The 17,554-nt window shown below is 40.0% G+C and overlaps 1 non-coding gene across 1 annotated transcript; it reads right to left on the bottom strand.

The window, feature by feature from the left end:
* Positions 1-4,327: 4,327 nt before the first annotated feature.
* TRNAC-GCA (transfer RNA cysteine (anticodon GCA)) lies at positions 4,328-4,399 on the bottom strand. The gene has a single exon. It is a non-coding gene; the product is annotated as a tRNA-Cys (tRNA).
* Between the last annotated feature and the right edge of the window lie 13,155 nt (positions 4,400-17,554).

Here is a 17,554-nt window from a genome sequence, read left to right as displayed (position 1 = left end):
CTGGAGAAAGGATAAGTATTCTATCCTAGTATTCTTGCCTAGAGACCCCTTGAACAGAGGATCCTGCTGAGCTACAGTCCATGGGATCCCAAAGAGCTGGACACGACTGAGTGACTAATACTGTCTTCCTCTCCCCTCCCTGGCCAATCCATAGACCTATTGTTGTTGCTGTTGCTTAGTTGCTAAGTCATGTCCAACTCTTTTGTGACCCCATGGACTGTGGCCAACCATGGATCGCTACTTCCTTTCAAAATATAGCTGTCCTGTGTTCCAGTCCCTACGGGCTGAGTGAAAGCCACCTTCTAAGAAGGAAATTTTAGGTTACACACACGTTTATGAATATTGACTCTCTGTCCTCTTTCAGCTAACATACTTTCTTGTTGTCCTGATACTGTGGCTCTAATGCTGAGAATTTGGGACATTTTGACAGAGCTTGAGGAGGTATTTTTAGACCTTCAATACTTTGTGGCCCCACCATGGAGATGACCGTCTTTATATTAATAGTTTACACGAAAGTTCAATCTGCAGTAAACAGCCCATAAATAGCAAAAACCACAGCTACTGAATCAAAGCGAAATGAGCTGCTTCAGTAGTCTGGGGGTTAATGAATGTTCTGACTCAGGTAGGGTGGTTTAGTGAGCAGCAGGTGCCATGGACCAAACTAGAACTCACTGCCCTTTCTAAATCAGTCAGGTCACTTTATGGAGAGAAAACAGGAGGTCTGCAATGTACTAGGCGCCATGTAATTTTTTTAAAAAATCCCTCATAAAATAGAAGCCCTTATACCAAATAGAGGAGGAGTATGATGGTGGTAATGCCCTGATACTACTTAATTAAAATAGTACTTATGGGGCCCATAATGTGCACCCCAGGTGTTATCCTAAGTACTTTACATAATAACTCACTCACTGCTCACAATAACCCTCTGAAGTAGGTCCAATTACTAGCTCCCCTTTGCAGAAACAAACCTAGCGGAGTACATCTGACAAGAGCATGTGCTGCCTCATTAGGCTCCCACAGCCCTCTGTGAGATGCTTGGTATTATCTATTCATTTTGCAAAGGGGCAAATCGAGTGCGATAAAAATGCTATAAGAGGTGGCAGGTAAAGGTTACATAGATTTGGTGCTAGGTCTCTGGGCTCTGAAGCCTGTCTCTTCTCATCACCTCAGGCTGCCTGACCTCCTAAAGTCACCACTTCTCCTTCCGCGAAAGTGGCAACTGACAACTGAATGGATTCCTGTCAACAGACGCACACAGCGGATAAGCTCAGGCATCTTGGCAGGTCTCCCCTGTGCATTATGGTCTCAGCGAGGAGGGCTATAAAACAGGGACAGAATGAAAGGAGTTATGAGTACTAAAAGGCTATAAAATCTCCTTGGATTTGGTTTCTAACAAATCAAATGTAGAGGAAAAGCCATCCTGCTGATCTCTGAGCCCTGCAGAGCTGGTCTAATTCTGAGTTCTTTCTGAAAGCTTCAGCACTTTGCAGCACAAAACTCTACTACTCCTGTTTTTAAGGTGCAGTTGTTTTGCATGGGGCAGTTTTGAAGCTTGTCCATGGTTCTGATAATAGTTCTTGATTAGGACCTGGATTCTGGACTCCGTTCAGTCGCTCAGTTGCGTCCTACTCTTTGTGACTCCATAGTCTACAGAACACCAGGCTTCCCTGTCTATCACGAACTCCCAGAGCCTACTCAGACTCATGTCCATCGAGTCGGTGATGCCATCCAGCCATTCGTCCTCTGTCATCCCCTTCTCCTCCTGCCTTCAATCTTTCCCAGCATCAGGGTCTTTTCCAATGAGTCAGTTCTTCCCATCAGGTGGCCAAAGTATTGGACTTTCAGCTTCAGCATCAGTCCTTCCAATGAATATTCAGGACTGATTTCCTTTAGGATGGACTGGTTTGATCTCCTTATAGCCCAAGGGACTCTCAAGAGTCTTCTCCAACACCATGTTTCAAAAGGATCAATTCTTCATTGCTCAGCTTTCCTTATAGTTCAGCTCTCACATCCATACATGACTACTGGAAAAACCATATCCTTGACCAGATGGACCTTTGTTGGCAAAGTAATGTCTCTGCTTTTCAGTATGCCTTCTAGGTTGGTCATAACTTTCCTTCCAAGGAGCAAGCATCTTTTCATTTCATGGATGCAGTCACTATCTGCAGTGATTTTGGAGCCCAAGGAAATAAGGTCTGTCACTTTCCATTGTTTCTCCATCTACTTGCCGTGAAGTGATGGAACCAGATGCCATAATCTTAGTTTTCTGAATGCTGAGTTTTAAGCCAACTCTTGCACTCTCTTCTTTCACTTTCATCAAGAGGCTTTTTAGTTCTTTGCTTTCTGCCATAAGGGTGGTGATATCTGTGTATCTGATATTTCTCCTGGCAATCTTGATTCCAGCTTGTGCTTCATCCAGCCCAGCATTTAGTATGATGTAAAATCTGCATATTAGTTAAATAAGCAGGGTGACAACATACAGCCTTGACGTAAACCTTTCCCAATTTGGAACCAGTCTGTGGTTCCATGTCCAGTTCTAACTGTTGCTTCTTGACCCGCATGCAGATTTCTCAGGAGTCGGGGCAGGTGGTCTGGTCTTCCATCTCTTTCAGAATCTTGGATAGTTTGTTGTGCTCCACACAGTCAAAGGCTTTAGCATAGTCAATAAAGCAGAAATAGATGTTTTCCGGAACTCTCTTGCTTTTTTGATGATCCAACAGATGTTGGCAATTTGATGTTTGGTTCCTCTGCCTTTTCTAAATCCAGCTTGAACATCTGGAAGTTTATGGTTCATGTATTGTTGAAGTCTGGCTTGGAGAATTTTGAGCATTACTTTGCTAGTGAGTGAGAAGAGTGCAATCGTGCAGTAGTTTGAACATTCTTTGGCATTGCCTTTCTTTGGGATTGGAATGAAAACTGACCTTTTCCAGTACTGCAGCCACTGCTATATTTTCCAAATTTGCTGGCATATTGAGTGCAGCACTTTAACAGCTTCATATTTTAGAATTCCATCTGGATTCTGTTGGAATTTCATCTGGATTCTGGATTGTCTATGAGGAAGCCTCTCCCCCCATACATTGAAAGGATGCTTGTATCCCTTCTCCAGCCCACCTCACAGAAGAGTGACTTCTGGCATCAAAACCAATCCTTGGTGACCTATGTTAATATCCTGCAGTGGTATGATAAGAAATGGAAGAAGAGGAAAGGAATGTTGTAGATGATCATGAAGGATGTGGCCACTTGAGCAATAGAGAATATTCAGATGAGTTGGAGAGAAATAGAGAAACAGTGTAACATGTATCCATTTGGCAATTAAGATAAGCATTTTACTCTGCAAAGGAAAACTTTATAAATATTTGGATTCACTTACTTTGTTAAGCATTTGCTACTTATATAGTATTAAAGATATTCCAAACACCTAGTAGGAACTCAGTAAATTACTGTTGAAGGAATGGATTAATACAGATACTAAAAGGGGACAATGCCATCTCTAAAATTTATTTTAAAAAGGATAGACAATAAAATAATTTAACATTCATGATTTTACTTTATATGTTGGGGAAAGCTTCTTGTAAAATACTTATTTCCTCTCACCACTGCTTTTGTAGCCTTGCTTCCCTTATGAATAATGCTAGTACATTATATGGAAGCTCCATGTTGTTAAATACACTTTATTAAGACCATGGCTGCTGACTTCTTGGGGTTTTCTTTCCTCCAAATTGAAAATGTTAGTTAGCATTGGTTGTCCTATGACAGTAAGAACAGGCAAAAAAGGGGACAATGGTCCACTGTTCTGCCTGTTCTCTAGACCCTGCAGTCCCTGATGAATGAATTAACTAAAACCAGCCATGGGAATATTGTTTGTTGCACATTCTGTTTCTATTTTTTTTAATGTTTGGTTTATCCCTTTTCAGTAAATGTGTGATTCATTTATTTTTTGCTGCACACGCTTCTCTAGTTGCAGTGAGCGGGGGCTACTCTCTAATTGCAGTTTGCAGGCTTCTCATTGCTGTGGTTTCTCTTGTTGTGGAGCACAGGCTCTAGAAAACAGACTCAGTAGTTGTGTCTCATTGGCTTAGTTGCCCAGCAGCACGTGGAATCTTCTGAGACCAGGGATCAAACCTCTGTCCTCTGCGTTGGCAGGTGGATTCTAAGCCACTGGATCACCAGGGAAGTCTCTGTTCAGGCTTTTTATATAAAGTGAAGTCAGTCAGTTGTGTCCAACTCTTTGTGACCCCATGGGCTGTAGCCTGCCAGGCTCCTCTGTCCATGGGATTTTCCAGGCAAGAGTACTGGAGTGGGTTGCCATTTCCTTCTCCAGGGGATCTTCCCAACCCAGGGATCGAACCCGGGTCTCCTGCATTGCAGGCAGGCACTTTACCATCTGAGCCACCAGGGAAGTCTTTTATATATAAAGGGTGCTATCAGACTGGACTGCCAAACTGAGGTTGGATTGATCCCCCACTAGGGGATATCAGGAGTAGAGAGGAATCTGCTTAAATGGAGTGCATTCAGGAGAAAGGCAGTGTGGCTGGTGGAAGCTGGGGTTTTTAGTAACAAGGAGATTGCATAGAAAGCATCTTTCATAGGAAGCCAGCCAGAAAGAAACAGTAAAATTAGGGCAGAAATCACAGCCTGGAATAGAGTGAAGGAAAGTATGGAAGCAACAATCAGAGATCAATCACAGGCATTCTGGGTGACGTGGAGGCATTCAGAGGATCTGATGGGGGTGAAGGGTATAATGAGTGATGGAGTAGAGTAAATGTGAGTCCCAAGGAGTCATATGAATGAATGTCTGAAAACAAATCAAGAAGAATATGAACTAGACTGATCAGGAGCCATTCAGTCAACCAGAGTGGTGGCACTGGGCAGGCTCACTTAGTGTTCAGGATAGCAGTGGTCCAGAGCTGGAAGTACAGGTAATCTCACCAGTGCAGTTCAGTCACTCAGTCGTGTCTGACTCTTTGTGACCCCATGGACTGCAGCACACCAGGCCTCCCTGTCCATTACCAACTCCCGGATTTTACTCAAACTCATGTCCATCGAGTCAGTGATGCCATCCAACCATCTCATCCTCTGTCATCCCCTTCTCCTCTCGCCTTCAATCTTTCCCAGCGTCAGGGTCTTTTCCAATGAGTCAGTTCTTTGCATCAGGTGGCCAAAGTATTGGAGTTTCAGCTTCAACATCAGTCCTTCCAAAGGATATTCAGGACTGATTTCCTTTAGGATAGACTAGTTGGATATCCTTCCTATCCAAGGGACTCTCAAGAGTCTTCTCCAACACCAAAATTCAAAAGTATCAATTCTTGGGCACTCAGCTTTCTTCATTGTCCAACTCTCACTACTGGAAAAAAAACATAGCCTAGACTAGACATGCCTTTGTTGGCAAAGTAATGTCTTTGCTTTTTAATATGCTGCCTAGGCTGGTAACAGCTTTTCTTTCAAAGAGTAAGCCTCTTTTAATTTCATGGTTTCAGTCACCATATGAAGTGATCGTGGGGCCCCCAAAAATAAAGTCTGTCACTGTTTCCATTGTTATCCCATCTATTTTCCATGAAGTGATGGGACCAGGTGCCAAGATCTTAGTTTTCTGAATGTTGAGCTTTAAGCCAACATTTTCACTCTCCTCCTTCACTTTCATCAAGAGGCTCTTTAGTTCTTTGCTTTCTGCCATAAAGGTGGTGTCATCTGCATATCTGAGGTTATTGATACTTCGCCCAACAATCTTGCTTCCAGCTTGTTTTTCATCCAGCACAGCATTTCTCATGATGTACTCTGCATGTAAGTTAAATAAGCAGGGTGACAATATACAGCCTTGACATACACCTTTCCCTATTTGGAGCCAGTCTGTTGCTCCATGTCCAGTTCTAACTGTTGCTTCCTGACCTGCATACAGATTTCTCAAAATACCAAGGGAACATTTCATGCAAAGATGGGCTCAATAAAGGACAGAAATAGTATGGACCTAACAGAAGCAGATGATATTAAGAAGAGGTGGCAAGAATACACAGAAGAACTATTCAAAAAAGATCTTCATGACCCAGATAATCACAATGGTATGCTCACTAACTTAGAGCCAGACTTTCTGGAATGCAAAGTCAAATGGGCCTTGGAAAGCATCACTACGAACAAAGCTAGAGGAGATGATGGAATTCTAGCTGAGCTATTTCAAATCCTGAAAGATGATGCTGTGAAAGTGCTGCACTCAATATGCCAGAAAATTTGGAAAACTCAGCAGTGGCCACAGGACTGGAAAATGTCAGTTTTCATTCCAATCCCAGAGAAAGGCAGTGCCAAAGAATGCTCAAACTACCACACAGTTGTACTCATCTCACACACTAGTAATGTTCAAAATTCTCCAAGCCAGGCCTCAGCAGTACGTGAACGGTGAACTTCCAGATGTTCAAGCTGGTTTTTGGAAAGCAAAGGAACCAGAGGTCAAATTGCCAACATCCATTGGATTATCGAAAAATCAAGAGAGTTCCAGAAAAACATCTATTTTTGCTTTATTGACTATGCCAAAACCTTTGACTGTGTGGATCTCACCAGGCATCCAAGAAATGTAAGCACCAGGGACACAGACAGTGCAGATGTCCTGTGAGGATGCGGCAGCGCTGGTAAGCTAATTGGTATGTCTTTTTTTTTTTTTTTTTTGCTGGAATAAGCTAAGACTATCAAACTTTGCAGGCTCAGAGAGAGGAGATAATCAAGGCCATAGGCTTGACCATGGCCTGACAGCCCCTGGTTGATTCTGGTAAAGGACATGAAAGTCTGGGGCATAATGGGGGATGGATAATGTAAATAATTGAAGGCTCAGGGTTCTTCATTTAGCATGAAGTTATTAAATGCCTACTATTGCCAGCCATTGTGCCATGTTCTAAAGCCTCCAGTTATTTGTAGACGAGAGACAGTCCCTCTGATGTTGGAGTTTACAGGTAAACAGTAATTACAAATACAGAGTGAAAATGACTGTAATGGTGGTGATACAAGACTTGATAGAAACAGAAGAAGGGTCCTTTGTCTAATCTTGGGAGTCAAAGAATATTTCCAAGAAGTGACACCTAAACTGAGACCTGGGGATAATGAACAGTTTAGCAGATAAAAAGGCGAGTGGGGTGTTAGAGAGAAAAGAAGACTCAGGTGTAGGGTGGGAAGGCTACAGTGCAGAGTGGAAAGTTAATCCAGTTTTGTTGGTATGGAATATATTCAGAGACCTGACTAGAGAGATACTCAAAGGCCAGAGAATGAGGTACTTTCTAAGGATGTTAAAGAGAATGTTTATCCATGCATTTCAGCCCTGTCCAAAGTGTTTAACCTTACGACATGGAATGTAGAAATCACACCCTATGTTGTATTAAGACAGCTTGAGTTTTAGGGTTGAGAAGGGCTGGTTTAGATCCTGGCACTGCCACATACTTGGTAAAAGTGGGTGATTGCTCACACTCTCTGAGCCTCAGTTTTCCCTCCCTGAATGGGGATTCTTTTTCAACATTGCATATTTATTTTTGGAATTAAAGTGTTTCTCATGTGGAAAGAGCAGCCATCCATTTAGGGAGAAACATGCAGTAAATGGAAATAATGATTCATTCAAATTTCTTTTACTGTCCTTGATATCTTATGACACTATTTGAAGTCTAGGTGGTCTCAGTAAGAAAGAACAGTGGCTACAGCACTGATACAGAAGATAAATTTGAAGCCTCCTTTCCAATGTGCCACTAACAGTGTTAGCTGAGGCCCAGAGTAAAGTGGTTTCCTATCTGTTAAACATGAGCAATAACACTTGATTCCTCACTTCCAGGCATGTTGTAAAGTTTAATTAGATGTTAGCCATAAAGTACCATGAACTTCTCAGAGAAAGGCAGCATATAAATACAAGTTACAGAGCTCTTATTATTCATCTTTCTTCTCTGTTATCTAGAAGCCAGCCTCCTGTAACTCAGAACTTAAGCATTTTATCCCCAGATATTCCTGATCTTTCTTAGAGGAAGAGTTAGGCTCTTGCTCTTTTTTCCTCCTTCTGTAAATGTCTGATGCCCTGAATTTCACTCAGCCTCTCCCTGCTCACTCATTTACATCATTTGATGGATTGCCTTCACTAACCCTATGTTCTTTGATTGGATGACCACAGAGATAGCTTGATCTTCCTGAGTACTCTCTTGAACTTTCAACTTTAATAAGTACCAATGGAATTCTTATCAAGGCAGGGGAGACTATTGATTGTTTGGCTCTATCATGAATGCATGATTCTCTAAATCTTTTCTATGCCATTGGTTTGAAAGTAATTGGTAAGTTGTTAGGATTGAGACCACACCCTTCTAAACTGAAGACGAATTTCTAACTTGGTCAGGTCACTTGTGCCTTAGCGCCTTAAGACTGTCATTTCTGCCCAGTTTTATTTTTCATATATTATTAAACAAGACAGACGTTATCATCTGCTTTTTCTATGAGTGGAGTTTCCACAGACAGAACTAAAAGCAATGTAGTCTTATGGAGCTGTTGAAACCTACGAATAGGTTCCCATTCCTTTTCTCCTCAAATGAAATTCATTGTTTTTGTACAAACTGCAAAACAGGAACTAACGTTATTAATACTTAATGGGGAATTATGAACTTTAATGAAAATCCACAGTTGAATTTTTCAAGGTTGGACTCAAGTATTAATCTCTCTGGTATCTTCAGGATTTACAGCAGATACTGTATGTGTCACAGACTACAACAATATTGGATAAATAGACAAAATTTGGGGGGGAGTGAAAAGGGATCAGACCATTTCATTGTATCCTAGAAAGGTAGAGAAAAAAATCACTAAATCAATATTTAGATGTGATTTCTACCAGAATTTAGCTGGGACACAACAAATATCATCTAGTTCTAGAGAGCACGATAGATGGAGGGTTCAAGGAGAAGAGAGGTTTGCAAGAGTTTGCAATTGTATCCATAATATTTAACTTTAAAAAAAAAAAGATCTAAAGCAAAGAAGGTAAAATGCTAAGATTTTATAAGTGGCAAATGCATGGCTATTCTTTGTACTGTTTTTATTCTTGTGTAGAAGTTTAGCATAAAAATATAATATTGCAATAGCAGCACTACTTGCAATACTTGTAATTTTGAAAAAGAATAGAATCATGCATATAAATTGGTTTCCCCCTTATGGAAGCTTCAGGGCTCTAGTCAAGGACCTTGCACGCTTCCTTTACTGGTAAGATGTTACTAATGAAAAGCTGACACTGAACCTGGAAATGGAAACCTTCATGTGGTTTTGAGAGTGCCATTTATGAATTAGTTCTAAAATTCTTTACAACTAAAAGCAGAAATTTACATTTGTCCTTGTTACTCTTCATCTTAAGGGCCCACAGATCTAACCTATTGAGATATTTCTTTTAAAAGCATTAATTGTTTTTATAAAGTCAATACACATATATGTTTTAAAAATAAGCAATATAAAAAAAAGAAAGAAAGAAATTGCTAAAAATTGCACCCTCCAGAAATAGATGCATTGTTCATCCACATTTTCATTCACAAATTAAAAGATAATGAATATTTAAGTGGAAAAGAATGTTTTCATTGAGTTTAAACATATTTTCATTTAAAATACATTTTTTAAGATAATTGTAACAGATAGAAATCTATTGTGGAAACAGAAGGAATTGATAAACTTTGGATAAGTGAGTCTTTTCCACAAAAGATATTAATTCTATGCTAAACGCTCTAGCTTAAAGAGTAGATTATAGAGTTCTGGGTTCTGGTCTGGAGTGTAAGGAGTTTAGACGTCTTCTCCATCCTGACAAGCAGAAAACTGAACTAACTGAAAAAATCAACAATTCTTAGATCTGTCAGAGAAGTCACATGAGCAAACCACAGCCCCCAAAACTGAAGAGACGGGTAACTTGTGGGAGCAAAAACCTAGACACCAGAAACTTCTGTAGGAAACAGTACTAGGGTAGAAAATTCATAGCTGTGATTGACAAATTCTGGAAGTTCAGTGTGAACAAGTCTGAGAGATGAAAACTGCAGGCGGACCAAGTCAGAGTGCACCTCACACTTTCTTAAATTTTAGTCCTGGGAGTTCTATGTTTCTCATGGTAAAGACCAGAGAAAAATCCCCTCTGGTTTCTCTCAGAGGGAAGAGGAAAAGTGACCATTCTGAAACACACTAGATCATTGTGTTCTTAGCAAAATCTGCCCTCAGGAGAAATGCCTTTGATTGGTTATTTGTAGTCTGGACATGACTGAGGAAAAAAACCTCTGAGCTTGAGAACATGTCAATAGAAACTTCTAAAAATACATAACAAAGAGAAAAAACAAAAAAGACTGGAGAACAGAATATCTAAGAGCTATGCAAGCAAGATGAGAGTGGAGAGAAATATTTAAATTAAGAGGAAAAACCCATCCAGAATTCTGTACCCTGTGAAATGACTCTTCAAAAGTGAAGAATTAAAGACTTTCTCAGACAAACAGAAACTGAAGAAATTTGTTACCAGTACACCTTCCTTGAAAGAAGTGTTACAAGAAGTTCTTTAGGGAGAAGGAAGGCAGTATGGGTCAAAAACTGTTATCTACATAAAGAAACGAAAAGCACTGGGCAAGTAAAGGTAAAATTAAAACTTTTCTTATTCTTAATTATCTAACAAGTAATTTTATTCAAAATAATAACGACAGTGTATGTATTTAATTATATATGCTTTTTATGGCATACTTCTGTAGGCTTATATATTAGTAAAATAAATGACAGTAATGATACAGGGGATGGAAGGGAGAAATTCAAAATATTTTGTTATTATAAGGTACTGGCACTTCTGTGAAGTGGTATAGTGTTATCTGAAAGTGAACTTGGATTACTTGTATAAGTATATTGCCAAGGCCCAAAATAGCCAACTCAATATAGAAGAGCAAAATCAGAGGACTCACACAGCCTGACTTCAAGAATTACTACAAAGCTACAGTATTAAAATGTATGGCATTGGTTAAATATATATATATAAAATATATGCATATATATATATATATATATATATATACACACATGCACACACACAAATAGATCCATGGACCAGGATATATAATGCAGTAACAGACCCACATAGATAGAGTTGGCTGATCTTTGAGAGAAGAGCTCTGTGAAAGACAGTCTCAAGAGATTGAGAAGACAAGCCACAAACTGAAAGAAAATATTGGCAAAAGGCATTTTTGAGAAAGGACTGTTTTCAAAACATACAAAGAACTCTTAGAATTCAACAATAATAAAATGAACAGCCTGATTTTAAAAATGGGCAAAAAAGCTGAAAAGATGCCTCACTGAAGAAGCTATACAGATGATAAATAAGTATATTTAAAGATACTCAACATAATTTGTCATTAAGAAATTGTTAAATTTCAATGAAGTATTAGGCTTCCCTCATAGCTCAGTTGGTAAAGAATCCGCCTGCAATGCAGGAGACCCCATTCGATTCCTGGGTCTGGAAGATCCGCTGGAGAAGGGATAGGCTACCTACTCCATTATTCTTGGGCTTCCCTTGTGGCTCAGCTGGTAAAGAATCCACCTGCAATGTGGGAGGCCTGGGTTCCATCCCTGGGTTGGGAAGATCCTCTGGAGAAAGGAAAGGCTACCCACTCCCATATTCCGGCCTGGAGGATTCCACGGACTGTAGAGTCCATGGGGTCACAAAGAGTCGGACACAACTGAGTGACTTTCACTTTCACATCCCTATGAAAGCGTTCCCCAGGTGGTGTAGTGGAAAAGAATCTGCCTGCCAATGCAGGAGACACAAAAGATGTGGGCTCAGTCCTTGGGTTGGGAAGATACCCCTGGAGTAGGAAATGGCAACCCATTCCACTATCCCTGCCTGGAAAACTCCATGGACAGAGGAGCCTCGCGGCTACAGTCCACAGGGTTGTGAAGAGTTGGACATGACTGAGCACAAATACACATACCTATGAAAATACTCAAACTCCAAGATACTGATAATACCAAATACTGGTGAGGATGGGAGTAACAAGAATTCTCATTCATTGCTGGTGGGAATGCAAGATAGTAAAGCCACTGTGGAAGACAGTTTGGCATTTTGTTATAAAACTAAACATACTCTTACTATAGGATTCAATAATCATGCATCTTTGCATTTACCTAAATGAGTTGAAAACTATGCCCACACAAAAACCTGCACATAGATGCTTACAGAAGCCTTATCTGTAATTGCCAAAACCTAAAAACAACCAAGATACCCTTTTTTTAGGTGAATGGATAAACTGTGGTATATCTAAAAATGGAATGTTATTCAGCACTAAGTGAGCTATCACACCAGAAATATGTAGGAATCTTAAATGTCTGTTATTATTTTAGTGTTACAGGTTGAATAGAAGTATCCCCCTAAAATTCACATTTGAAATCCCAACTCCCAAGGTGATGGTTATTAGGAGGTAAGGGTCTTTGGAGGTAATTAAGTCATGAAGGTGCAGTCTTCCTGGGTGGGATTAGTGCCCCTACAAAAGAGACCAAGAAACACCTGGCCTCCTTCCCCCACTTGAGTAGAGGGCAGAAAAGACCCAGAAATGTGTCCTCACTGGACATCAAATCTCTAGACTTTGATCTTGCACTTCCCAGCCTCCAGAACTGTGAGAAATAAACATTTGTTATTTATAAGCCCCAATTTTAAGGTATTTTTGTTGTTGTTGTTACAGCAATGCAAACAGACTAAGACATTAAGTAAAAAAAAAAATAATCTGAAAAGGCCACATACTGTATGTTTCCCATTATATGGCATTCTAGATAAGGCAAAACTATGAAGACAATGAAAAGATCACTGTTGACAAAGAATTTGGGAAGGGAGGAAGAGAGGAATAAGCAGAGCGTAGATTTTTTAGGGCAGTTACACTATCGTGTGTGATACTATTATGATGGATACATGTTACTATACATTTATCAAAACAGTAGAATGTACAACAAAGGCGTGAACCCTAATGTAAACTATGGACTTTGGGTGATACTGATGAGTCTGTTTAGAGTCATCCATTGAAACAAATGTACTACTCAGGTGAGGATGTTGATAGTTGCCAAGGTTACATTAGTGTAGGAGCAGGAGGTATATGGGCTGACATTTTTCTCTCTTCAGACTTCAACTGGAACATCAGCTCTTTTTGGGTCTTGATCTACTTGTTTTCAGGCTGGGACCACACCATTAGCTCACCTGGGTTTCTAGCTGGCTCGCTGACCAGCCCTCTTGGGACTTGTTAAACTTCATAACTGTGTGCACCGATTCTTCAAATTATAGATATAATATATATATTATATATTTATATACTGTTGCTTCTGTTTCTCTAGAGAACCCTAACTAAATTTCTTTTTAATAAAAAATGACATATACTGGTCACTCAAAACCTAACTTTTTAGGAAACCTTTGCTTAACTTTATATGCTGCTGCTGCTGCGTTGCTTCAGTTGTGTCTGACTCTGTGCGACCCCACAGACGGCAGCCCACAAGGCTCCGCCGTCCCTGGGATTCTCCAGGCAAGAACACTGGAGTGGGTTGCCATTTCCTTCTCCAATGCATTAAAGTGAAAAGTGAAAGTGAAGTCGCTCAGACGTGTCCGACTCTTTGCGACCCCATGGACTGCAGCCCACCAGGCTCCTCCATCCATGGGATTTTCCAGGCAAGAGTGCTGGAGTGGGTTGCCATTGTCTTCTCCATAACCTTATCTAAATGTCCCTTAATTCTAATGTCACAGTTATAGAATATTTACCTGTGAAATTCAGAGAAGCAGTCTAGGCTAAACATTGTAAATCACCAATCAAAAGTTTCAGCATCCACCTTTTCCCTCTTTGGAGAACAATGTTTGCCATCTCCATTCCACAAATTCTCAAATGTTCAAGTCATCTACAAGCTTGTCTGCTCCATATTATATGTTTCAACTGGACTTAAAGTCTGAAACTCAGTTAGCATGTGCAGGTGCTTCCTTACTCTCCTCTTCTATTTAATACTTTAATTTCCTCTTTGAGATGCTTTATTTATCCTCCTCAGTTTGGAAATTATTCTCCCTCAGGGGAAGACAGAAGCAAGATCATGTTTTGAAAAACACATGGGCTTTGAAGACAGTAAAAACTTCAGGCTCTGGAACAACTTAACTCATTGTGCCAGCTCTTGCAACTTTTGTGCCCTTTCTGACATGGAGGTCAAGTTTTTATTTAATGATATACAATAGCATGATGTTTCATAGGAACAACATTGCAATTAACAAAAAGACGCAGGGGGGTTAAGGTCCTTTAACATTGCTAAAGCATTGGGAAATTAGCATTGACTTATATACACAACCATGTATAAAATAGTTAGTGGAAAGCTTCTGTATAGTACAGCGAGCTTAGCTCAGTACTCTGATGACCTAGAGGGGTGGAATGGTAGGGAGCTGAGGCTTAAGATGGAGGGGACATATTTATACGTATGGCTGTATCACGTTTTTGTACAGCAGAAAGTAAAACATTGTAAAGCAATGATATTCCAATAAAAAAATAAGCACAGTTGACTTCACACAGATGACTTCACTGATCAGAAGAGACAGCATCAGTCCCTTTGGATAGGCAAGCTTCTCTGATCTTCAAAACCCCATAAAGACACCCCACTGCCAAGATATCTCTTGATCATTGTGACGATACTTGCAAGTTCTTAAAGAAACTTCCTTAATCATTACTGTCCAGTTTCATTTTTCTTTTCTTTTTTCCCCCTTTTCTCTTCTCTTCTGTTCTTTTGACTCTTCTAGCTTCTACATGCCTTCCATCCACTAGGTACAAGTAACTAGTAACATCCCTAGCATATTCTTGCAAGGATGAATGCAAGGGAGTTCTGTCTCTCAAGGTCAATTTCTCAAGTGGGTACCCCTCTAATATTAAGGCTCTAGGTTGGCTGAAGTTTATTCCTATGCTGTCTACTCTTGGAGATGCTATGAGGATTAAAATGTCCAATTATTCAGAAAGTTAAAATTACCCCCCAAAATGTAGTATGCAGCTAACTCACACCACAGTCTCCATTTTCTGATCAGTGAAGAACATTTTGGTTGCAAGTGACAGCAAAACTCAATCCAACTTAAACAGACTTTAACAATGAAGATTATTAGACATTAAATGGTATGGACATAAGAGATGCAGAAGATCTTAAGAAGAGGTAGCAAGAATATACAGAAGAACTATACAAAAAAGATTTTCATGACCCAGATAACCATGATGGTGTGATCACTCACCTAGAGTCAGACATCCTGGAATGCAAAGTCAAGTGGGTTTTAGGAAGCATCACTACAAAGCTAGTAGAGCTGATGGAATTCCAGTTGAACTGTTTCAAATACTAAAAGAGGTTACTGTGAAAGTGCTGCACTCAATATGCCAGCAAATTTGGAAAATGCAGCAGTGGCCACAGGACTGGAAAAGGTCAGTTTTCATTCCAATCCCAAAGAAGGGCAATGCCAAAGAATGCTCAAACTACCACACGATTGCATTCATCTCACATGCTAGCAAAATAATGCTCAAAATTTTCCAAGCCGTTCTTCAAAAGTACATAAACCATGGACTTCTGGATGTTCAAGCTGGATTTAGAAAAGGAAGAGGAACCAGAGATCAAATTGCCAACATCTGTTGGATCATAGAAAAAGCAAGAGAGTTCCAGAAAAACATCTATTTCTGCTTTATTGACTATGCCAAAGCCTTTGACTGTGTAGATCACAACAAACTGTGGAAATTCTTCAAGAGATTGGAAAATCAGACTGTCTGAGACTGTCTCCTGAGAAATCTGTATGCAGGTCAGGAAGCAACAGTTAGAACTGGACATGGAACAACAGACTAGTTCCAAATTGGGAAAGGAGTACGTCAAGGCTGTATATTGTCACCCTGCTTATTTAACTTATATGCAGAGTACATCATGAGAAATGCTGGGCTGAATGAAGCACAAGCTGGAATCAAGATTGCCGGGAGAAATATCAATAACCTCAGATATACGGATGACACCACCCTTATGGCAGAAAGTGAAGAAGAACTAAAGAGATTCTTGATGAAAGTGAAAGAAGAGAGTGAAAAAGTTGGCTTAAAGCTCAACATTCAGAAAACTAAGATCATGGCATCTGGTCCCATTACTTCATGGCAAATAGATGGAGAAACAATGAAACAGTGACAGACTTTATTTTGGGGGGGCTCCAAAATCACTGCAGATGGTGACTGTAGCCATGAAATGAAAAGATGCTTGCTCCTTGGAAGAAAATCTATGATCAACCTAGATAGCATATTAAAAAGCAGAGACATTACTTTGCCGACCAAAGTCCATCTAGTGAAGGCTATGGTTTTTTCAGTAGTCATGTATGGATGTGAAAGTTGGACTATAAGGAAAGCTTAGCACTGAAGAATTGATCCTTTTGAACTGTGGTGTTGGAGAAGACTCTTGAGAGTCCCTTAACCTGCAAGGAGATCCAACCAGTCTAACCTATAGGAAATCAGTCCTGAATATTCATTGGAAGGACTGATGTTGAAGCTGAAACTCCAATACTTTGACCACCTGATGGGAAGAACTGACTCATTGGAAAAGACCCTGATGCTGGGAGAGATTGAAGGCAGGAGGAGAAGGGGACAACAGAGGATGAGATTGTTGGATGGCATCATTGACTCGATGGACATGAGTTTGAGCAAGCTCTGGGAGTTGCTGATAGACAGGGGTGCCTGGTATGCTGCAGCCCATGGGGTCACAAGGAGTTGGACACGACCGGGTGACTGAACTGATAATGAAGATTATTTATTATCTCACATAACTTAGAATTCCAGAGATAATTCTAGCTTTAAGAGAGAAATGATCTAGAAACTCACTGAACCAATTTTTTTCTCTTCTCTTACCCCTCTGTCTTTCATGATTTCCATTCAACTTCAAGACTCTCCCCACTAATGAGTTTTTGAAAGATGGCCACAATAATTCCAGACTGTTTCAACAGCAGCTTAAAGAGAGTGTTTGATGGCTCTTACATAAGTCCTGGAATTCACACTTTCTCACTACGCTAACTGGGCCAAATATCAATCCTTGAACTAAAACTTGATAGTAGAAGGAGGGGGTGAAGTGATGGGATAAAGTGAATTAGGACCCATCTCTGGAACTGAAAATGAGATCAGTCCTGCGCAAACCTTATGCATCAAGTGAACTAAACAAAGGAAAATTAGGGTACTATTGAAAGGAGATGTAGGGAATAAATGTGAAAAAGACAACAAATGACTGTCCACTACATGATTTTTTTTTTCTCAAAATAAAATGGTTAAAGTACTTGACTCTTCAACTTTCGTGACACCTTTCTAATTGGCATTCTGTTCTCTTATATTTCTCTTTTGGTTGGCTGGCCCTCCGTTTTTATCTATTGTTTGTATTGAAAGCTTAATCTACTGGATAGTTTTTTATGCCCCTGTATTGATTTCTATAATCGTTTCCCCCTTTCCTTTCTTATTGGTTATTCAGGTTAGAATTACATTTTAGAATTATATGATCTCTTCTGGGTGTTTCTCTATATATTCTTCCAGTAAAGGAAACTGACAATAGTGATAACTATATT

Source organism: Odocoileus virginianus, chromosome 18 (assembly GCF_023699985.2).
Source record: "Odocoileus virginianus isolate 20LAN1187 ecotype Illinois chromosome 18, Ovbor_1.2, whole genome shotgun sequence".
Taxonomy (NCBI): domain Eukaryota; kingdom Metazoa; phylum Chordata; class Mammalia; order Artiodactyla; family Cervidae; genus Odocoileus; species Odocoileus virginianus.
Note: the sequence above shows the minus strand (reverse complement) of the source record. Positions and strands in the feature narration are given on the sequence as shown.